We start from the raw sequence: 24413 nt of genomic DNA on the forward strand, positions 1-24413 counted from the left end.
TTTAAATGGTGCAGTTGCTTCCCAATGATCACGGGAGTCTCTGCAGACTAACTATTGTGTATGTTTTTTAAATTAATTAATTTTTTATTGAAGTATAGTTGATTTACAATATTGTGTTAGTTCCAGGTGTACAGAGAAGTGAATCAGTTATACATATATATTCTTTTTCAGATTCTTTTCCCATATAGGTTATTTACAGAACAGAAACAGAACCACAGACATAGAAAAAAACTTATGGTTACCAATGGGGAAATGTGGGGGGAGGCATAAGTGAGGACTTTGGGAGTAACATATACACACTACTATATATAAAATAGATAATCAACAAGGACCTACTGTATAGCACAGGAGCTCTACTCAATATTTTGTGTATGTTTGTTTTAATGAACAGTCAGCCAAGCAGCCATCCAGCTATTAACTAATTTCATTCTTTTTCTCCAAAACAACTACCTATTTGACTGTTAACAGGTTTATTTCTATTTATTTGTGTACATAATCTCCTAAAGACCGTTCTTCTAGAACCTTCTTGGGTTTCCTCTATGCTAGCCGTGTTCCATGTTCATGTGGATGCACACAACACAAACATACATGCCTTAAAAAGAAGAGCACCTGATGAAAAATGTATGCTAGTACATATATAACTTCAATATATTGATAGTTATCTGGTATTTTCTCAAATAGATGACTTGCATGTGTGTTTACACAAAGGCAGGGTTACTGGGTGCTTTCACCTAAGGCATATGGACCCAAAGGAAATGTGGGCCTCAGGTTCTTGAAGGAGAGAATTTGTGGAGGGTGGTGACCAGAGCTCCTGATGCTTGGGAATATCGTACACGCAGGGCAATTTTTCTAAGTAGCCATATGCATGGCTGTCTTTGTGGAGGATGTTCTGCAAATATTCTTTTTCTCTTCATGCCTTTCACTTGTAATCTTAAATCTTGTCATTAAAATATAAATTTTAGATATATTTTTATAATATGTATTTTAAGACTTTCCCCTTCTATATATATAATAAAGCATGAAAATCCTTACAAAAATCTGATCGCATTACTCGCACGTTACTCCAGTGCTTCTCTATTGTCTTTAAGGTGAAGTCTAAGATGAGCAAAATGGCGCAGTAAGTCCAGTGCAGTCTGGTCTCTGTCTATGTCTTTAGCGTCTTCTCCTGAGTCCACGCTCCTCACTCCAGGAAAATCAGTCACACTACTAAGTATCGGGTACTGTGCGAATAGTTTTACGTGCATTTTTTCAATTAGTCTTCACGACAGTTTCCTAAATCGTCATGCGATTTCATACCTCTGTGTGTTTGACCATGGTGTTCCCTTCACCTGGAATTCCCTTCCTGCTTTGGCTGGCAAATTGCATCTCATCCTTCAAATCTCTGCTGAAGAATCTCCTCCTTTGAGAAGCCCTCCTTACTTCCCCAGAAAGAGCTAATCACTTCCTCAGTTCTGCTCTGATTATAACTCACATACTCAATTCAGCTCAAGTCTACTCATCTAATGAGATTTTACTACAAGCCAGGCACTGTCCTAGGCCTGATCATAAAATGATTCAGGTCCTGGTCACCACCTTAATCAATTCACAGACTGGTGGAGTAGATTGACATGATAGAGGAATAATACTATGCATAGTGATAAGTGTTGTGAGATTTATTATCACTATGCATAAGTATTATTCCATCATTAGATGATTGCTGAGTAGAATTAAGTTGAATTGAGTTAAAGATAACAATTTTACATTTATCAGCATTTATCAGTTAACATCCGTAGTGGGTTGAACGGTGGTCCCCCAAAGATATGTCCACATCCTAGTCCCCAGGACCTTTGAATATTACTTTATGTGGCAAGAGTTAATATTAACCTGTATGGATACTGAGAGGAAGAGTTTATCCAGAATTGTGAGGGAGTGCCCTAAATGCAATCATGTATGTCCTGATAAGTGGGGAGACACACACAGAAAAGAGAAGGAGGCCCTGTGCCCATGAAGGCAGCAGCTGGAGAGATGCGGCCACAAGCCAGGTGCACCCAAGGGCTTCGGGAGGGAGCAGGGCCCTGAGGACACCTTAATTTGGACTTCTGGCCTCCAGAACTGTGAGAGAATAAATGTCTATTATTTTAAGTCACCCAGTTTGTGATAATTTGTCAAAGCAGCACTAGGAAACTAATACAGTATTTTGTGGTAAGTTTTTAAAAAATATGTTGCCTTGAAGTTGAAAATAATTTTTGGATCTAATAATATAGAGAACACTATGAAAAGTTATACAAGTTTTTTTCCTGAAAGTTTTTTTCAGATCCTTTAGTGGGCTAAGGAGTTTTGTGAATCTCAAAGATATCTATCTATCTATCATCTATCTATCTATCTATCTATCTATCTATCAACTACACTGTAACATTTCTTAGCATCTTTTATCACGGGATCCATTTTTCATGGACTATATATTAACATCTTTCCATAGATGTTAATGTTCTATAGAGCAGAGTTTTGAGTCTATAAGACTTAAGGCTCCACATCAGTTAGAATGGCCATCATCAGAAAATCTACAAACAACAAATGCTGGGGAGGGTGTGGAGAAAAGGGAACCCTCTTGCACTGTTGGTGGGAATGTAAATTGATACAGCCACTATGGAGAACAGTACGGACGTCCCTTAAAAAACTAAAAATAGAACTACCATATGACCCAGCAATCCCACTACTGGGCATATACCCAGAGAAAACCATAATTCAAAAAGACACATGCACCCCAATGTTCATTGCAGCACTATTTACAATAGCCAGGTCATGGAAGCAACCTAAATGCCTGTCAATAGATGAGTGGATAAAGAAGATGTGGTACATATATACAATGGAATATTACTCAGCCATAAAAAGGAATGAAAATGGGTCATTTGTAGAGATGTGGACGGATCTAGAGACTGTCATACAGAGTGAAGTAAGTCAGAAAGAGAAAAACAAATATCGTATATTAACGCATATATGTGGAACCTAGAAAAATGGTACAGATGAACCAGTTTGCAGGGCAGAAATAGAGACACAGATGTAGAGAACAAACGTATGGACACCAAGGGAGGAAAGCGGTGGGGGGTGGTGGTGGGGGGGATGAAGTGGGAGATTGGGATTGACATGTATACACCAATATGTGTAAAATGGATAACTAATAAGAACCTACTGTATAAAAAAATAACATTAAATTAAAAGAAAAAAAGAGACTTAAGGCTCTTCTGTAATGAAACATAAGTTGAGGGTATTTGGAAGAGTTGTAGAGGGCATTGTTCCTGCAATATGTACACAGGAAACTGCCGTGGGTCAGAATAAAATACTTCTACAAATATCTAATGTTTACTTGGCACAGCTTCTCTTGGGTTTAGCTTTGCAAAATCTTCCTCAGGCTTTGTTTTCCTGGTTGCCATGGAGCCAGTTCACTTCTAAAGGCAACTTGGGGCTGGGCCTGAGGAAACTAATGAGGAACTAAGTGACTGCGCTTGTTCTCCAGGGACAGAAGGGAACTGGCAGACCAACTTGTAATTTGGAACATTAACGTTCATTTTTGGTGGGCTCCTCCCTCTGCTATGATTCTTTCTGTTTCAACCTCTTGGAATCTGTCTTTCCCAATGTAAGTCAGAGCCCAGTGCATCATGATGCAGTTTGGTTTGGTTTGCTTGTGTAAGAAATATTATTAACTGCATTTGTTTAGGCAAACCTGTCATTTATGCCTGAGGCAAGGTGGAGGGAAATCAGGAAACAAAGGAGTAGGTATCATATAGATTAAACTTGGCTGACAAAAATGTTCTGGGGTGGAGTCTAGGCGGGGGAGGTATTTAAAATATGAGAATATGAGAGAGAAATGAATAGATTTGCAGGATCTGGTTTAGTGGGGTTTAGTAAATTTTGCAAACTTTAGAAGCTATACAGTGAACACACTACATGACCCAACCTCCTGGACATCTTGAGGTGTAAAGAGAACTATTCTTAGTAATTAGGCAACTTTAGCAGGATAAGGTTGAAAACGGTTAGAAGAAAAACCTAGAAAATGTTATAAATATTATTTCTACCAATAGCTCAGTTGGAAGGATTCCTCATTAGCCTGTGGCTACAAAGGGTTACTTTTTTTTTTTTTTTTTTTGTAAAATCGAATCACATTGTTTCAGAGCCCTCTTAAAAATTTCAAACTTGCTTGCCTTACGTTAGGGCCTCTCAAAGAGTTCTCAGTATTTCTGTGTGAAGCAAATGGGCGCCTCTCATGAGCCTGCAAGTGAATTGGTCAGCTGCAGTCACCTCATCTGCCTTTTCGGTTCTTCCTGATCTGGCTCCCACTTCTCCACATCCTCTGCCCTTGAAGCTGAGTGGAGATGACTTTTAAAAATGGCTATAACTTGATGTACCAAAATTTTCCTGTTTGAAAGAAATTTCCAAGCACATCAACACATGCAAATAGACGCTGTGGTAAGGTAAGGAAGGCAGGGAAGGAGAGAGTGAGGAAGAAATGAAGATGTTGTATATATGCGCTGTGCCTGGGCCCTAGGTCTATCAGCCTTAAACGACAGTTGTAATAATTTGTTGCAGTCATGATGCTACACACATATTAATGTGAACTCTCCCTATCAGAGATAGGAGAAAACTAAGATAACTCTTACTTCTTTCTTTTTCTTCCTTTCTTCTTTCTTTTCTTTCCTTCCCTTCCTTCCTTCCTTCCTTCCTCTCTCTCTCTCTCTCTCTCTCTCTCTCTCTTTTTTTCTTTCTTTCCCTCCCCTTCCTTCCTTCCTTCCTTCCAACTTCCTCAATTGTTCTTTCATGCAACAAGTATTTATTGAGCATTGACTATGTGAAGGACACTGTGCTAAGGGCAGGGGAAATAGTAATTAACAAAATAGACACAGTCTTGTCTCTTAAGGAGCCTAGAGTCTAGGGTGGCATAGAGACCATTTGTAAACAAGGCATCATAAAAATATTCATTAAGTATAATTTTGTTAAGTACTGTGAAGGAGAAGCTTACGGTACTTTGTGTGTGTGTGTGTGTGTGTGTGTGTGTGTGTGTGTGTGTGTGTGTGTGTGTGTGTGGTAAGAACACTTAACATGAAATCTACCCTTTTAACTATTTTTTAAGTACACAACACAATTTTGTTGACTATAGGCACAATGCTTACCGCATACCTTTAGAACTTATTCATCCTGTATAACTGAAACTTTATACCCGTTAAACAGCAGCTCCCCATTTTCCCCTCTCTCAACACCTGGCAACTAACATTCTACCCTCTGTTTCTGTGAGTTTGACTATTCCACTATTTTAGATACCTCATATGAGTAGAATCACGCAGTATTTATCCTGTGACTGCCTTATTTCACAGCATAATGTCCTCTGGGTTTAGCCATGTTGTCACATACAGCAGGATTGCCTGTTTTTTAAGACTGATTAATATTCCATTGTATGTATATATCCCGTCTTCTTTATTCATTCATGTGTCAATGGACATTTAGTTTTTTTCCCATATCTTAGTTATTGTAAATAATGCTACAATGAATATGAGAGTACAGATATCTCTTCAAGATCCTGATTTCAAATATTTTGAATATATACTCAGAAGTGGGCTTACTGGATCATATGGTAGTTCTAACTTTAACTTTTGGAGGATCCTCCATACTGTTTAGTATAGCAACTGCACCATTTTAATTCCCACCAACAGTGTTACAAGTGTTCACTTTTCTCTATATCCTTGCCAATACTTATCTTTTGTTTTTTGATAGGAGGTGTAAGACAATATCTTATTATGGTTTTGATTCACATTTCCCTCAAGATTAGTGATGTTGAACATCATTTCCTTCATCTGTTGGCCATTTGTATGTCTTCTTTGGAAGAAGTCCTTTGCCTATTTTTCAGTCATACTCTCAAGAGTGTATAACAAGGGGGACAAACCTCATCTGGAAATGTATGTAGTGTGACCAGACTGAGAAGATAAAACTACAGGACATCCAGCTAAATCTGAATTTCAGATAGACAACAAATCTTTCAGTATTAGTATACTTTATACAGTATCTGGGATATACTAAAAGCTTACTTCTTGTTTACCTGAAATTCAAATTTAACGGTTTTCTGTATTTCATCTGGCAATCCTATGTGTGGGGTCGGGGAGGGAATAGTTAAGGAAGGCTACTTTGAGGAAGTGATACCTGAACTTAGCCCTAAAGGGTCATTGGCAAGAGAGGGCACAGGCAAGTCAGACAGACAGAAGGAATAGCACATGTACTGAAGTGGGAAAGGATCTGGTAATTGTAGTCATCATGGGCATAAGGTAAGGAATTGTGGCGGGAAACGGCATTTATTGATGTTGGAAAGAGAGAAGAAGCCAGAAAGATCAGGGATTAGCAGGCTAGGTTGAGAATGTTGGATGTTACAGAGAACAGACTTGAGGTTGCCAAGGAGGTAGGGAGAAGGGAGAGAGATGGACTGGGAACTTGGGGTTGGTAGATGCAAGCTATTACATTGAGAATGGATGAACACAAAGGTCCTGCTGTATAGCACAGAGAACTATATTCAATATCCTGTGATAAACCATAATGGAAAATAACATAAAAAAAGAATGTCTATATGTGTATAACTGAGTCACTTTGCCGCACAGCAGAGATTGGCACAGCATTGTAAATCAGCTATACTTCAATTAAAAAAAAAAGAGTGAATGGAGAAACAAACAAACAAAAAAGAATGTTGGATGTTAACTACACTGGGGAAGGATATTAGAAACTGGGCTCTAGTCCTGGGGCTACAAGGAGTCTCCTGCTGGCCTGAGGCAAGTCACTTCACCTCTCTGGATCTCAGTTTACTCATGGGCCAAGTAGATGTTAAAATACTGACAAATGAGATAATGAAACACAAGTCCTGAAAGGTCCACCCAGAAAGAAAACTCAAGGTCATCTAATCTAAAACCCTCAAGATAAAACTGGCATTGACTGAAAACAAAAGTATGAAGACTTTGAAGTCAGTCTTGGACGGATGCAAAGCCTGACTCTGTCACTTGCTTGCTCTGGGGCCTTGGGTGAGCAAGTCAACCTCTCTCTGAGCCTCCACATTTCTCATGAGCAGGATGAGGTTAACAACATCTTCTTCCTAAGTTGTTGTTAAGATTAACGATGAAATAAATAGAACAACTGTCACAGAGTTACTCTCCCAATGATTTTTTTGCCCATATAGGTGGGCTGTCTGTTCATAATTTTAAATAATTCTGGAAACATTTGGTGGGAGTCTAGAAGGTGAGGAGAAAAGAAGCAAATTGTTGCCATAGACACTCATTATGCACATCACAGTTTTTGCCTATGGCCATCGCTGCTTTTGGAAATAGTTGATCTGTTAGTTCTGGAGGCTCAGGGAAGATGACGATTCAAACCACAGATGCCCTGAGACTCTCAGGCTATGAAGTGTCAAAAGTTCAAGAGATGCAGTAGGAGAAAGAAAGACTATAAGGCTTGAAGTTTTCCTCCTTCTCCAGGTAACATTTTAAGGGGGGCTTCTAGAGATAATTTGATTCCAATACATTCAATTAATTAATTAAGCAAACATTAATGAATATTTTTATGCAGCTCCTAAGCAGCTTACAAGTACCTAGAGGAAGACAAACAAATCAGTTGAATAGGGACGTGTTTATTGATGTCCCAGGGGAGTGGACTTTATTAGTAGGAATTTTATACCAGGTTAAGGAGAAGACGGCTCTGGAGAGACCCTGGAGCATCTCTCAGAACACCAAATGGAGGCTGTCCCTGCAGTTAGGGCTGTAGAGCTGGTTTGTGATCTAATTTCTCAGTTCCCTCTAACACACTGAGAACAAATGGTAGGCACTTGCTGTGGTAGGTTAGCATTTGATAAATGCTGGCTGAACTGAACTGTTTACCTAAGGGCTCAGTGCCAAGTAGATGGCAAAATATTTAGTGGAATCTTTCATATGTTGAAAAAGCAATAGAAGTCCAAGCTCATTGAGCTGTTAGTTTTTTCAGCAAAGATGGATGTGTGTGAATCCATCCATAGCTGAGTCTAGTCCATGCTTTTGCAAAGCAACTGGCCATATTAGGAGAGAAGTTGGTGGCTGAGAAGAGCTACGCTAATCCTTTAACAAAGGTGATGCCTGTGACTAATTCTCCAATGGAGGCTGAAAAATAGAACCCAGAATGAGCAGGTGATAAGCATTTACAATTTGAGGTCCTACAAAATGTTTGTTTAAATTGGTCATGGTTTAATGTCTCTAGATAGTTTGGTTTTTTTGTGCTCCTCTTTTGGAAGAAAGGAAACTTAAGAAAACCATATGGTATAAAGGATTCAGTTTAAGAAGGTCAACCTCCCACACCTTCTACAGTTATGGTTTTGGGCAAAGGAAACTGCTGTTCCAGAGGATGTCCCTGGGGCACCGATCTTCAGAATCCCCAAAGAAAGGTTCAATTGTGTTCAGAAAGGCTGCCTTTCCTCACAGGAAAGGGAGTAGCATGTTTTAGAATCATTGCCAACTGCAAGGTTGAGACAAAAATATCAGAGACTCTGAGTTGGAATATTCCAGTGACCTCTAGCCCTCCAGTGGTCAGAGATCTGGGGTGCCAGTCGCTCCAGGGCAGTTGAGGAAACTGCCTTTCAGAGGTTCTAGTCTAGGGGGAAAAGAAGAACAGATGGTATGAAAAATATACAAAAGTCAAAAGCTCAAATAATGTGAAGGTGTGCATCACTGACACATACTGGTTTGTTTTCTTTTTCTCCCCATTTAACCACACAATTTGTTTGTGTTATCACTCCTTTGTGGGGGTATGTTTTTTTTCTTTTTTAGATCTATGTTGGCAATTTCTGTGTAAATATATGAGACCTATGAAGATGCCCATCAGGAGCCCTGTTCTCTGGCCGGTTAAAAAGGGAAACGTACTTAGACCCGCTTCCTCTGGTTTATAACAAACTTTCATAAGTACAAAGGCCACTTAATAAAAAGTCTATGGTCCACCATTAGAATCATTATCAGTATCGCCATAAATATAATTTTTTATAAAATGGAGGTTACATTTTAAAATCCAGTTTCCTTTTTGAAGTTGAGTGTACTGGAAAATGGATTCACAATGGATATAATAATTGCCAGGAGTACAAACCTCATATTCCAGGAAATTAAGAAATTTACAAGTTAGAGTTAAAATGGAAATACACATAATATTCTAACTATTAAGGAAAAATAACTATTTTTATTTACGTCCTCAGTGCACCAGAAATATGTAATAGTTTTAGAGAAGTTAAAGTTTAGACTACAGATATTTTCAGTATTGTTTCTATGCTTGTCTCCAGTAAATAGATGAGGTTTGAAGGCAGTGAGTTTTTCTAATTCATTTGACAGCTATAGTATCTTACACGATACCTGGTATAGAATAACCAGCACAGGATAACTATTAAGTAAATGGCTTTGGACTGCTGGAGATGGTACTATAGACATGGAGTTTTTCCCAATGATGTGTGTTTGTGAGTAGAGGAGAGGGGTTCTGTGCACGGGCCAGAGATGCTTAAATGTCCTACAAAAGTGGGGGACGGTGTTGTTCAGTTTCCTCATCTGTTCAGATGAATAGTCTCGAAAGTACTGTGGCTCTCCAATGCTGAGGATTCTATTCTGGCGCATCAAAAAATTCTAGAAATGATTGTTCCTGCCTATGGGATTGAAACCAGGATCAGTTATATTAGAAGGATACTTTTTTCAACACTGGTGAAAATCCTTAAGCAATGAATGCAATTTTGCCTACTTGTTCCATATGCAGAAATTTATCCTAGAAAAATAACAAGTGAAATTGTTATGGAGAAAAATATGTATAATTTTTCTTGACAGCAGAATAGGGTGACCAACCCATCCTGACTTGCTGGGGCCTTCCCCTTTTTTAGCACTGTAATTCCCTCAGTGCTGAGCAAGTCCTGACTACCTTACTGGTAACCACACTACAGCAGAACACTCCCTTTTGCTCAGTGAATATTTTGAGATGCTGCTTAAAAATATGGAAAATATGTCATCAAATGGCCTTCTAAGGCATTTGGGTTTAGTTAACTTCAAGACTTTTGCTTTTCAGAGCAGACAGTGTGACTTAGGGGCTGAGATGAATTCCTTGGGGAATTAAAGGCAATTAGGAGAGGTTAAATGAGAGAAGAATTTAAAGAAAGGAGTAGACTCAAAGGCTTGTGGCCAAGAAAGGAAGTTGAAGAACTTAAGTCAAACAGCGATGTTTATAAGGTTGCTTGCTATGCAGTGCATTTGATATAAAGTTTCTTTTTCTTCTTCTCATTCTGGCTGATATTTAAATTTTGATTGATGGGTTAAACAAAAGATTAGATTCGGGAGAAAAGAGAATGAGTCAACAGGAAAATAGAGCCCTGTGCCCCCCTCCCCCCAAAAAAACAAAACCCCTAAAATGCAGTATAGGGAGACAGTTAGAAAATACAAAAAAGAGAGAGATTTACAACATGTATAACGGACCTTAGATTTGTATTCAGACTTTTAAAAGAAAGAAAAAAAGCCCTTTAAAAATCAGTAAGAAGTCAAACAAAATAAGGAAGTATAAGCAAAAAATATGAATGAGCAAATCATATAAAAGGAAATATGAATGGCAAGGAAATAGGAATGAAATTCCGTTTCGCCAGGAAAACAGAAGAACAAGTTAAAGCCATATTGAGATACCGCTTTTATATTGAGATATCTTTTTTATACCCAGTAGATGGGCTTGTGTGTGTGTGTTTAACAATTTCAAGCCTTGGCATGGACATAGATCAATGGGTACTCATATTTTAATGGTGAAAATATAAACTGGTTCAACCACTGTGGAGAGCAATTTAACCGTAGTATCACATAACATGATATGACCCAGCAAATCTTCTAGGTGTGTTCCAGGGATACACTCTTGCACATTGCATACGGATATAGGGATAAAGATTTGCACTGCAGCATTATTGTTAATAGGAAGAAAACTGGGAAGCAATACATTGTTTATTATAAGTCAAAATGCTTATACCCTCATAATGATGTTTAGCACAACCTCTCATGTTCTTTCCACAGGAAGAGGAGCAAATTATTGGCGAGTCTTACATAAGGAAACGAAGCTGCATGGCTTGGCTCCTTTCTCTCCTTTCTTGGGAGAGTGCCTCCAGGCAAAAAGTGCACGCTCTGCTCAACTTCAATCTACAGGTTTTATAGTCCTGCCCTCCCTGGTGGTATGGGGAGGATGGCCCTGGGTGACCGCTGCCTATGCCTTAGGTTCTGGGGTTCAGAATTAGGAAACCCATTTGCCCACAGATATAAGCCATATTCTCCAGTTCAGTTTTACCAGTAAAAAGGTGACATTTGATCTCCATCAGCCATCCTCTTATATCACTTATTGAATGGGTCAGTATAGAGGTATGCTATTTATTGAGCCCCTTGAACCCCAACATTAAGAAACAAGTAAGAAATATTATTTAGGAGAAAAGAACATATGAATAAAGAGGCTCTTAGATGCCCAAGGTGGATAAATCTATGCTTTGGGGTTACTATGCTAGGCTGTGGCCATAGGAGATGTTTACCTTAGTGAGTTTCTTCAGCTTATAGGGGCTTTGTACACATGTGTGTGTGACTGTTTTCAGAAAGGCAAGGCCTACACACATGAGGCCATAAGCAAACATCATCTAGCCCTGCTCTGCATTTAGCAAAAGCAACTGCTCAGCAGGCTGTAAGCTTCAGCAGAGGCCCAGGCCAAGGTGACATCTGAATCAAGGGGTGGGGACTTGAAAATGCAGATCTCCAGGTCGATGTGGACCTACACCCGGACCAGGTATCAGAGGAAGGATTAAATCTTATGAGCCATTCTTTTTTATTTTCTTTTTTTTTTTGCGGTATGCGGGCCTCTCACTGTTGCGGCCTCTCCCGTTGTGGAGCACAGGCTCCGGACGCGCAGGCTCAGCGGCCATGGCTCAAGGACCCAGCCGCTCCGCGGCATGTGGGATCTTCCTGGTCCGGGGCATGAACCCGTGTCCCCTGCATCGGCAGGCGGACTCTCAACCACTGTGCCACCAGGGAAGCCCTCTGAGCCATTCTTGAGCAGAACAGTATTTGCTGATTTTAAGCTGAAGGCAGAAGTGAATTCCACATGAATTACAGAACACTAGCAGAGGTTCCAGGTTTAAACACTAAGAAGTAGGCCTAGCTAGGTAGCCTTAGATTGGTGTTTCAAATTCCGTTTTGCTACCAAGACTATAGAGAACTTCAAAGGAACAAATCTTAGACATCTTGGATTTATGTGGCTTACTCACAGGCAAAGGGGTCACCCAGTGGTATGCGAAAGCTAGTTTGTATTAACTCATGAGAGCTGGTTGCTAAATTTTCAGTAATTTTGTGAGGTGGTTGATATCACACTGGTAGCTTGAAATTGGCCATGATGGGAGCATTTATGCTTTTGAAATCGGTAAACCCTACACATCAGGGTTTTTCCCTATCCTAACTCCCAGCTAGTTGTTAAACTTTTCCTATCATGCGCTTTCATATGCACTTTGGACTTGAAAATTACATAAATTCAGACCTGAATTGAGATCCAATCTGTGGTAGATGTTATTATTTTCAAGAAAACAAAAAAAAAGGACCAGAGCACCCATTATAAAGAGACATACTATTCTGGGGAGATTGCAGTAGAGCACTCAATGAAATTATTGCAGACTCAATAATTAGAAAGACCATAAAAGAATTCTGTGCCTGGAATAATCTGTCTCACATAGTCTGGTCTGTGTAGGAATTCAAAGATAAACTGTAGAGGTTTGAAACACATGGCATAATAAAAATTAAAACACAATAATAAACAGAGACAGGCTGATTAAACTAGGAGAGAAGGAATTTCTTAAGGAAAACAGTGGAGATCCTACAGAAGAAGCAAAACTTATAAAAGGGAGATGAAAATTTTAAGGATGGAGCATATAAAAAATATTAAAGAAAAATGGAGATACACGTTAAACTACGTCTCTTGGGGTCATTAGAAGGGGAGGGGGAGGCACTGCCTTAGTTTTATCCTGTCAGAACATTGACTGGGGCGTAATGAAGAAAGGCAAAATCCTAGGGAGAAAACCAGAATGGTTGCCCCAGGGAAGGCCAGGATTTAGGGCGCTGTTAAGAGGCAACTTTTCTAATGTTTTCTAAGAAAAGCAACTTGCTAAGCTCTTGTCCCTTAGATGGAGGCATTTGAGACATTGTCTTGGGAACTTTAAAGACTGGATCCCCCCAAATTTTAAAACAACTCTTCAGAGTGGTGGCAGGAAATCTAGATAGATTTCAGAGGAGAAAATGAGGAAGATCAGTATCAGACTCGAAGAATTATTGAGGGAGTTTCAAGGCACCAGTTTCTGTATGTGGGAACATAGGAATTGCTTGTTCTGAAAGGGAACATGTCTGAGAAAATTAGGAAATTAAAGCTCTAAAGGAAGGCCCAGCAGAAATAAAATATTAAAGGAGCACACAGTGCAATAGTAGGTCGAGTCCAGGCCTGGTTGAAGGCTGAGCTACAGGAGATGCCTTCCAGCTGAGCCTTCGACCAAGAAAGGTGACAGCGGATAAGCTTTATTGAGCAGTGGATAATTCTGGCAGGTTCAGAACAAACTAATTTCATATCTCGTGTTAAGAAAGAAATACAATACAAACCCTGGAGAAATATAAGTTAGAAAACTAAATGTCTGGGTCAGAAATCAAACTGTAAGTTTAAGGAAAGAAGACATTCAGGGCAAAACTCCTAGTCCTTTGTGAGGTACGGAAGGTAAAGGAGTAATTTAGGAAGCAGGATAAACTGTTTACAAATCCTGTAGAATCATTCTCAAAGATGTAGGGGAAGACTAGAGTGATATAAAGCATTAGAGGATTATCCTGCTATTGCAATACACACACTACACACACGCACTTAATGGAAAGAATGCTACACAAGGCTAGAACATTTAAAAACAGAATTGACAGGCCCTTGAGGAGCATCTGAGTTACTGGACCTTGTTATGTCACTAGGGGCACAGACTTCAGACTAACCAACTACAGCTTCATTTTAAGAACCTGCTAAGAAAGAAAAAAAGCTACACGATCTCGCTTAATGTAGGATCTTAAAAAGTCGAATATATTAAAAAAAAAAAGTCAAATATATTAAAGCAGAGAGTAGAATGAAGGTTAGCAGGGGTGGGGAAGTGGGAGGAATGTCCATCAAAAGGTACACAGTTGCATCCTGTAAAATGATTAGTTCTAGAGATCTAATGTAGAGAATGATGACTAGTGAATACACTAATCCCCTCTTATCTGTGGTTGCGCTTTCCATGGTTTCAGTTAACCTGCGGTCAACTGTGGTCAGAAAATATTAAACAGGAAATTCCAGGAATAAATAATTCATAAATTTAAAGTTGCAGCACCGTTCTGAGTACCATGATGAAATCCCACACCCTCCCTCTCTGTACTGCCTGGGACGTGAATCATCCTTTTGTCTAGCAAGTTCCGCCTGTTAGTCACTTAGTAGCCTTCGTGGCTATCAGATCTACTGTTGTGCTATCACAATGCTTGCGTTCAAGTAGCCCTTCTTTTACTTAATAATGGCCCCGGGGCACAAGAAGAGTGATGCTGGCAATTTGGATGTGCCAAAGAGAAGCTGTAAACTGCTACTTTGAAGTAAAAAGGTGAAAGTTCTCGACTTAATAAGGAAAGAAAAAAGTCGTACGCTGAGATTGCTAAGACCTGTGGTAAGAATGAATCTTCTATTAATGAAATTGTGAAGAAGAAAAAGAAATTCATGCTAGTGTTGCTGTTACATCTCAAACTGCAAATGTTATGGCCACACTGCACAATAAGTGCTTAGTTAAGATGGAAAAGGTATTAAATATGTACAATATTTTGAGAGAGAGAGACCACATTCATATAACTTTTATTACAGTATATTGTTATAATTATTCTACATTATTATTAGTTACTGTTAATCTCTTACTGTGCCTAATTTATAAATTAAACTTTATCACAGGCATGTGCATACTGGAAAAAAACATAGTGTATATAGAGTCTGGTACTATCCACGGTTTCGGGCATCCACTGGGGGTCTTAGAACATATCCCTTTCAGATAAGGGGGGACTATTATAAAACTATATTGAGGGACTTCCCTGGTGGTCCAGTGGTTAAGACTCTGAGCTCCCAATGCAGGGGGACTGGGTTGGACCCCTGGTTGGGGAACTAGATCCTGCATGCCGCAACTAAAAGAGCCCGCATGCCACAATGAAGACCCCACGTGCTGCAACTAAGACCAGGCACAGCCAAATAAATAAATAAATAAATATTAAAAAAAAAAAACTATATTGAATACAGGAAATTTGCTAAGACAGTAGATTTCGGGTACTCTCACACACACAAAAAGTAATTACGTGAGAAGGTATGCCATTGGCTTGACTGTAGTAAATATTTCATTCCACTATGCATATGTATATCAAATTATCATACTGTACACCAAACATATATACAATTTTTATTTTATCAATAATAAACAAACAAAATAACCTGCTGAGAACAGATTCTCTAGGTGGATAAATTCAGAGAGTTGGGGGAAAATCTTCCCTAGGAGGTTCATATCACAATCTCAAGCAATTCTATTGCAAGTGCTGATGGCAAAAGCCATGAAGACACTGGAATGAATGTGTCTGCTCACACGGGTGGGTGCATCTTTCAAGGCAGAGTCCTACCGGAAAGTAGCACCACAAAGCCAGAAACAACAAGCACAAAGGGGAAATGGAAATTCATTGGATAGTCTGGACGAGAAGGCATTTTGAATTGGACTTGTAGGCTGCAACCACGAGAATTTCTAAGCATTGCAAGAAGGCCACAATATCTAAAATGCCACAGTCAGAGAGACAAGACTATAAGCATGAATAGATTTCCTATAACAAGCCCCAATTTCACCCACCCCCAGACACTCAAAACAGCAAATGCATGGCCATGCATTAACCACTTGCTGGGAGATCTTTCCCATGTTAATTTAAATTGACGATTTGTAGACACTGAACATCTGGAATAGATTTATTAGCATTCTGATGAGGTTCAGACCAAGTTTTTCTCTCTACTTTCCTTACCTCAGATATCAGTGAGGTTTTGCCGTGATCTTTGACATCACTAACTAATATGTTTCAGGAACTTAATTTTGCCTGGGATAACTACTTTATGAGTTACTTTTTTCCCCCTGCATCTTGTAGGTGTAGTACTGGTGTTGGGATAATATTCTGTATCCTACTAATCCTTTGGACCATTTAATAACTGAGGTGCACTGTTGAAATTACCTAAATTTTGAGATGAAGACACTAAATTAGTTCTTGCGAGTTCAACCCAGGATGCCACTGCTGAAACACTCTGGGTTCTCTTTAGCCACTAGAACCCCTCCAGCTTAGACTGAGCAGAAATTGGAGAGGATAAATTTTAGACTCTCTTTTCTCATTTATTTCAACTTCAAATTACAGTGGAAAAACAATTTGATTTTTGGCTTTGATATCATTGACCTTGAACATTTGAGGAACTTAATCTTTGAACTGGAGTTTCTCATGAGCCATAGTGAACAATGATGCTGGACAAAATTTGTGATGAGAAATAGGATGAAGAGTAAATTTCAGCCTTGGAATGAAATGGTCTCAGAGTTAATGTAACTAATTTGCTGCTCTGACATAGAACCTTTTGAGAAGATATTTTACACTTGATTTTTGAGGCTGCTTTCTTCACTGGCAGTCATTCTAGGAAGAACCCATAGACTTATGGTTGGTATTAGGGGAGCAGCTTTGTAAAGGTAGGAACAGGACCATCCTAAAAGGATGAAGACTCCTTCCCTGTTTGATTATACATTTATTGGTTAGATCTAATAGGTTAAGAGAAACAATGGAAATTTTTAGGATGGACATTTTTTCCACCCATCCTCCCTCACTCCCCGCCTTGTGAGGAGTGAAATATCTCATTGGTGATTTGGGATACGAGATTGCACGTGCACATCTTGGGGGCTGGCATTGCTTCCAATTGCTCTCAGTCATGTTGTCATCTTAGTGATGAAGGTCTTGTTCCATGGGTGAAGCTTGTGTTGGTCCAGCACTGACTGTGGGTGGTTGATTGTGGGTAAGTCGGTCTAATTCTGAGATTCAGTATTATGAAAATAACTTCTCTGCAGATATAAGCTGTATTTCCTGGTATCTGATTTATATATTATAATGGTGACATTTTGGTTCTTCATCTGACAATTCTATTCTTACTTTAGAGGGGAAATAATACACACTCCAGATATTTTCTTCCATGTGGAAGGATCTACACTTGTATAACATTCCTGGCCTCTCTATATCTCCACTTACCACTTGGAGAAGTAAAGCAATTCATATTATTGGTAGTTTGGGGGGAAAAACAACTGGGTATACCTTCATCTTTTCCTCCATTTCAGAATAAGTCTGCCAATTGTTCTTGGTCATATCATGAACTCAGTGGTAAAGGCTCCACTCCTACCGGAAAAGCCTGCAGCTGCCTTGCTTCAACTTATACTATGTGTTTCTATATTATTTGAGAATATTCAACTCTGCTATAGAGGACAAGAAAAACAAGTGGGATAATGAAACTCATAGAATGTGTTTAAGTATAGATAAGTTAGTAATCTATAAGACATGATAGATATGGATGAAGTAAATAGAGCATATGAGTGCTAGAAACAGATGAGAAGGAAAGAAGCACCAAGAGGCACAGATAATTATGTCATTAAATATGCACATATGAAGTAGCACTCAATATTCATGAAGATTTAAATAAGTCACCTATTGGTAACACCCATTCTGGCACCACAAGTTCTCTGCCCAGAAAATGCAGACAAAATTCATGCTTGCTCATCAGCTTAACTGTCCCTAAATCTCTTAAATGAAGCAAGACTTGTGCTAGCTTAGTCATCTCCTGTCTGTGGACCTCTTGCTTCAAAACTCGACTCTGATCTTCACAATCACATCATCAACAGAGAAGGCAGATGATCAGAGAGAGACAGGATTCAGGTTCTGTGTTCCTTCCATCCTGCTTGTATTCTTTCATAACTATGTTAACCTACTCCGTCTCTTTGCTCTTTCCCCTCACTGTGTACTTTATATCGATTTAATAAACTATGTGATTTGAGCATCTTAATATGGTCTGTGAACGTTTCTGTTCCACGGCCTCTAGGAGAGCTTTCCTGGTGCTGCACTTGAAGGCCACCATTGTATGAAGGTAATTTCCCACATGGTAAAATTGATTCTCAATTAGTTCAACACTCAGGGAAGATGGGTGTTATTTACTAGATTTTTATACCTCAATATCCACCAGTAAATGGATGGATAAAGGGTGATTTATAGCCACAATGGGATCTGTGCCATTATTAAAATAACTAAAATTTATTTATATGTAGCAACAAGGATAAATCTCAAAAATGCAACATTGATGTAAGAAATTAATTATAAAAGGATAAACACAATGAAATCAACAACTTATATAAATGTTAAAAATATATGAGTGACTAACTGTTACTCAGGATCAAATTTACTCTTCTTTCTTCCAGTGAAAGAATAGCCACTCACCCAAGATTCAGCAGAGTATATGAGTATGGGGCTATATTGCTAGATAATCTCTAGGCTTCCTTGAAGCTCAGTGTAGCCATGAGCCAGATTCTGCCCAGTGTGATGTAAGCAGAATTATGTATGTAATTTCACTGTTACATCCTTAAATGTGTAAAGGAGGCTGCATGCCCACCACTACCTCTCCTTCCCCTTCTGATAGCTGGTATGCAGAAATACCAGCTTCAACTATTAGGACACCCACAATGATGATGCAACACCAAGAGAAGGAGCCTAGGTTCCAGATGGCCTTGTGGTCATCTGGCCTGGATTGCTAGTCTATCACTGGACTCCTCGATTGAGCCATAGTATTTCTTTTCTTTTCTTTTCTTTTTTTTTTTTAATGCAGGCCTCTCACTGCTGTGGCCTCTCACGTTGCAGAGCACAGGCTCCGGACGCACAGGCTCAGCGGCCATGGCTCATGGGCCCAGCCGCTCCACGGCATGTGGGATCCTCCCGGACCAGGGCACGAACCCGTGTCCCCTGCATCGACAGGCGGACTCTCAACCACTGCGCCACCAGGGAAGCCCGAGACATGGTATTTCTGAGTCACCGTATTTTGAGGTTTCTTTGTTATAGCAGCTCAATATGTACCCTAACTAATGTAATACAAAATGATACATTTAGTTTTAAATACTTATACAATAAAGTATAAAATATTTGTGAGATGATACACATCAACTTCAGGATAATGGTTAACTCTGAGGAGGAGAAATGAGAATGGAAGGGGTGGTGCTTAGGAGGTGATCTATAATTAGTAAGATGAATCCACAATGTTATAGGAATCCAGATTCATCATTTCTGCTTTGCTCATTCACATGTGTCCCTTCCTTCCTCAAGGTCTCAATATGTTTTCTGGAATCCAGCCATCACATTCTTATTCCAAGCAGAAAGCAATAAAAAAGAGGGGAAAGAAAAAAAAGGGTCATACCAAATTAAGCTCACTTAATGAGATTTCATGTAAATCTCACCCCAAAATCTTCTGCTTACCTCTCTCTGCAGTCTCATCCCCTCCATTTTATACTCCACGCTGTGCCAAAGCAATCCTGTATTTTATGCACCAATAACTTCCCAATCCTTGGGATTTAGTTCAGACCTTAAATCTGCATGTGAGTGTCTTCATAATCCAGCTATTAACCTCACCAGCTCTATCTCCTGTCTCTCCATGCTTGCATGTGATGCTCCAGACAAATCAAATGCTTTTAGTTTCTGAAAGCTGCTCTGCTCTCTCTTGTTCCTCTGCCTTGGCAACTATACCTCCTTCTGCTTGGAACATTCTTCTTTCACTTAGCTAACTCTTATTTTTTCTTTGAGACTACCTGCTCTATGCCCCTTGGACTTTATGAAGTATTCCTTACCTTAGGTCTGGACCAGGTATGCTATAAATAAACTTTGAACACACTCTATGTATATATCTATAATATATAACACTTACCACATGTATTAAAATTGTTTATTTAATTCTCTTTCTCTTCTACTATACTGAACTCCTTAAGGGTAGAGATTTTCTTGTATCTCTAGTGCTCAGCATGCATGAATTGGTTCATAAATAGGGCAACCATATGATTTGCCTTCCAAACTAGGATGCTATTAATCATTCCATGGAGACAATGGATGTAAGGTGGGCAAGCTGGAACATATGATCTTCCCATCAATAAATGTTTGGTTAATATACACATACCATCAAATTGGTATGTATACATTATCAGAGTGTTTATATATCATTGCACTGGAATTAAAAGAAAAAATCTGGCTTCCTTACTAGACTTTTAGTTACTTAATGACATCAGCCCCCAGTATAGTTCATGGGGGCTGTAAGTGCTGCATGTTGTTGAATAAATGAATAAGGACATGCTATCGCCTACCACTTCGAAAAGAGCATTCACCCTTTATATACTGGAGAGAACTGGTAGAGATTGATGATTCAACTTTTTAAAAAAGAGCACTTTCAGTAGTGTGTACAAGAAAATACTTTCATAGAAGTGGTAGTATGCACCATGGTATTTTCTACCATTAACATTTACTCACGATTGTCATTTCTGAGAAGGTTCCTTTTCCTCTTGTCTACTTTAACCTTTGTGATGTCCCACAATCTTCAAAGTCCATCATAAATAATTAACAGAAGAGGAACTTCTGTGCTGTTCCTCATGCCAGTGAATGTGGTCACTGTGGGAGCATTGTTGAGATTTATGTTTTTTTGTGAGTTTATGCACAAAAAAACATGTGAAATGTGGAACATCTTTAATTTGAGTAGGAGATCAGAAAGGTCAGAATTACTTCATCCCCCCTCATTTCTTGGCTACCAATTCAGTACAGTCAGATCACTTTCATGAGTATATTTCTCAGTTCTCCTTTTTTTCTTTCTGTTTTGTTTTTATATTAGCCACCTGTAAGAAGATTTTCTGTTTTCTCTCGGGTGGGAGTCTCTGCCCAGAGGACAGTTTTATGTTAAAATTCAGAAATACTTTGAGTAAGTGATGAAAAGCAAACACCTAGATGATTTGCAGAGATCTTTGTTCAAGCTTTGAATTGAAAACAATTACTTCCAGACACTCATTACCTAATTACTGTTCCAAGTTTCCAAAGTAAAATTAAATTTAGTTAAAAATTTTGAACTTGTTGGTACACAGTTATTCCTAGACACACATTCAGGCAAGAGTGTCAACATTTAGTCATGGTCTGAGGAATGCAGGGCTCTGGTGACTGGGTTCTTGAGATGTTTAGGTATGTGGATAGAGGGCTGGGGAGCTTAATCCTGGCAGTACATCCCAAGCTTCCATCTACTTGTTCAACAATCACTCCATTGAAAAAGTTCCAATGCACACATATGGACCAAAATAAATACATAACACCTACTCCTTTTCAGAAAGTTCAAAACCAATCAGAAATTAAGACAAACCTCTACCAAAATTCTTCAGGAAGACTAAGGTATAAGGTTCCCAGTTTTGAGCATGCCAGTTTCAGCGTGCCTTTGCACAAAGAACCAAATTCTGTACTTCCCTGGTGGTGCTGTGGTTAAGACTCCGCCTGCCAGTGCAGGGGACACGGGTTTGAGCCCTGGTGTGAGAAGATCCCACATGCCATGGAGCAGCTAAGCCCGTGTGCCACAACTACTGAGCCTGCACTCTAGAGCCCTCGCGCTACAACTACTTAAGTCCACAACAAGGGAAGCAGTCACCGCAATGAGAAGCCCGTGCACCACAATGAAGAGTAGCCCCCACTCACTGCAACTAGAGAAAGCCTGCGTGCAGCAACAAAGACCCAATGCAGCCCAAATAAAATAAATAAATAAATAAATAAATAAATAAATAAATAAATAAATAAATGAACCAAATTCTTCTAAATGACACCAAAGGAATCTGAGCTAATTATTTTATACTGCTTATTCGAAGCCAAAGAAAGTTGAACCTAAGAGAGGCTACATATTAGAAAAAGACCTGGATCTGGCACTAAATAAATAGGAAATCTTGAGTAGTTAATTCACTTCTCCTTTTCATGGCCTCATTTTTCCTCAGTGATAAACCTAAACTAAATGATCTGTAAATTTAATTTTAAATATTTGATTCTATGAATTCAAGGCATGAGAAATTGTGAAAAGTACATATTCTTACCACTAGTCGTCCTTCTTGCACAGAAAACGAGGATGCTGGATTGAGGTGCTTTTAGTTTAGCTGGTTATTTATCAGAAGAAGAAGATGTGCCATCAAAATGCTTGGTTTTTGTTTTCCTATTATCATTTATGTTTCTTCTAGGAGTTCTTTGTATGCAGATCTGGAGCTCTGTGTTATAAAGATGGTGATATATGAGATAAGCTAGTGACGGTGTTGCAGTATATTCAGCTATTAACTGTTTTCTCACAGGAAGGAGTTTTTATTAGTCTCCATCTGAATGGCTTTGCGAACCTGGATAGGAATTGGATACATGAGAGTCTCTGGTTTCTTAAGAGAGGACTTTGGAAAATTCTGCATTTGCTTGGGAAGGCATGTGTCTGCTTTCTGGGCATAAGCACAAGAGGAAACCTCAGGGAGAAAGAACTAGAATTTATTTGCATGTGTAGCTGCCGGTAGGGGCAGGGGATCAGCCTTGCATTTATGTGACTCCAGATCTCGACACCCCCAAGTGGCTCCTGGAATGAATGAAAGACATGTCTAATAAGGGCCTGTATTTGGTTGTCTGTTTTCAGACAGTAAGTATTCCTCAGCTCCCAGCAACAAAAATAACTTGTTCTTTCTGAAGTAACTTCAAACGAAAAGCAATTCAAATTCATGCAAAAACACAGTGAAATGTATCACATATATCCTAGGATTAAAAGAAAGGTGTTGGATGACAATGTGTTTTCCTCTAGAGTTTATGGTTGAAATATTGAACGTTTGTGGAGACTGATTATTAACACTTTAATTTTTGGACCATCCAATTAAAAGAGTCAAATTAACAGCCCTCTTGATATCACATTAGCTTATATATATTGGGGTATGAAGAAGGGGGGTTATAGTTATATTACCACAGGTATAATAAAATAATTATTTATATATACTATATTATATATAATATATAGTAATATACATACTATATTATACAGTCTATGTAATACTACATTAATATACTAGTAATATACTACATTATATTACTATTATGTAGTAATCATTATAATAATATCTTGCATTTACTGGGATTACTCTGTGCCAGGCACCATGTTAAGTGTTTACCTATATTTATTTATTTAACACTCATGTGACCCTCTGCCTATGAGGAAACCAAGGACTAGCGAGAAGCCCAAGAACACATAACTAGTATGTAGTAGAGCCAGTACTTGTGCCCATATCCAAATTCCAACTATTGCACTCTGCTGCTAAAGGCCAAAGGTTTATCACTGGCCATAAAGATGGAAGAATAATTAAAAATGAATCAATATTATTTCTGTTTAGCTTTTTATTGGCCAGATGTCTCATACTGATTACAAGTTTTAGCTTAAAAATCATATTTGTTGAGATTAAATTCTTGTTAGAAAATATCATTTGTGAAAATAAGGCTAAATTGTGCAATTTAAACACACTCTATTTTCCTGAGTATGCACTAAAGGCAACTTTTACTCATGCAAGCTAACAATGACTTTTTGTAGGTCAGAGAGAGGCACATGGCCAATAGGTTATCTTCCCCTGATAGGAGCAATGACGGGGAATCTGGTTTTGTTTAATCATTCAGGCATCTCATTCAGATGGTAAGAAAGGACAGAGGATCTGGTTTGTTGACTTTTTTTTTTTTTTTGGAAAAATTATTTAAAAAATATTTTTCTTAAATTATTTAAGAAACTATTTCAGTCCCTTTGGAAAGGAGAAGAAGGCACTGAGATCTGGACAAGTATGTTTTCTGCATTTTGTTTTTACTTTTGACCCACGGCTGAGGTTGTGGAATAAGCTCTCTTGTGTGTCTCTGTGACTGTATTTGAGAATAGTCTTTACTCCTTTTGACAGATTGTACTGTCCCAAAATGGCCACAACACGTTCTTCCGTCCAACATGTTATTACAACATGACTTTGACACTCCTCCTATTGAGAGGCAGGATCTATTTTCTGTACGATCGTAAGCAGGTTTTGCACTATGGTGTGACACTCTGTGACTTCTGAAGCTAGGTCATAATAGGTGATACAGTTCCTATGCTTGGGACCCACCACCATGCAGTGAGGAAGCCCAAGCCATGCGTGTAGAAAGACCCACAAGGAGAGGAACGGAGGCCCCAGCCTTCAGCCCTTGTTGAGTTAACAGCCAACTATCAGCACCCACTTGCTAGCCAAGTGGGATTGGATTTTGGAATTA

The sequence above is a fragment of the Lipotes vexillifer genome, unplaced genomic scaffold, assembly GCF_000442215.2.
Source record: "Lipotes vexillifer unplaced genomic scaffold, Lipotes_vexillifer_v1.1 scaffold415, whole genome shotgun sequence".
Lineage (NCBI taxonomy): Eukaryota > Metazoa > Chordata > Mammalia > Artiodactyla > Lipotidae > Lipotes > Lipotes vexillifer.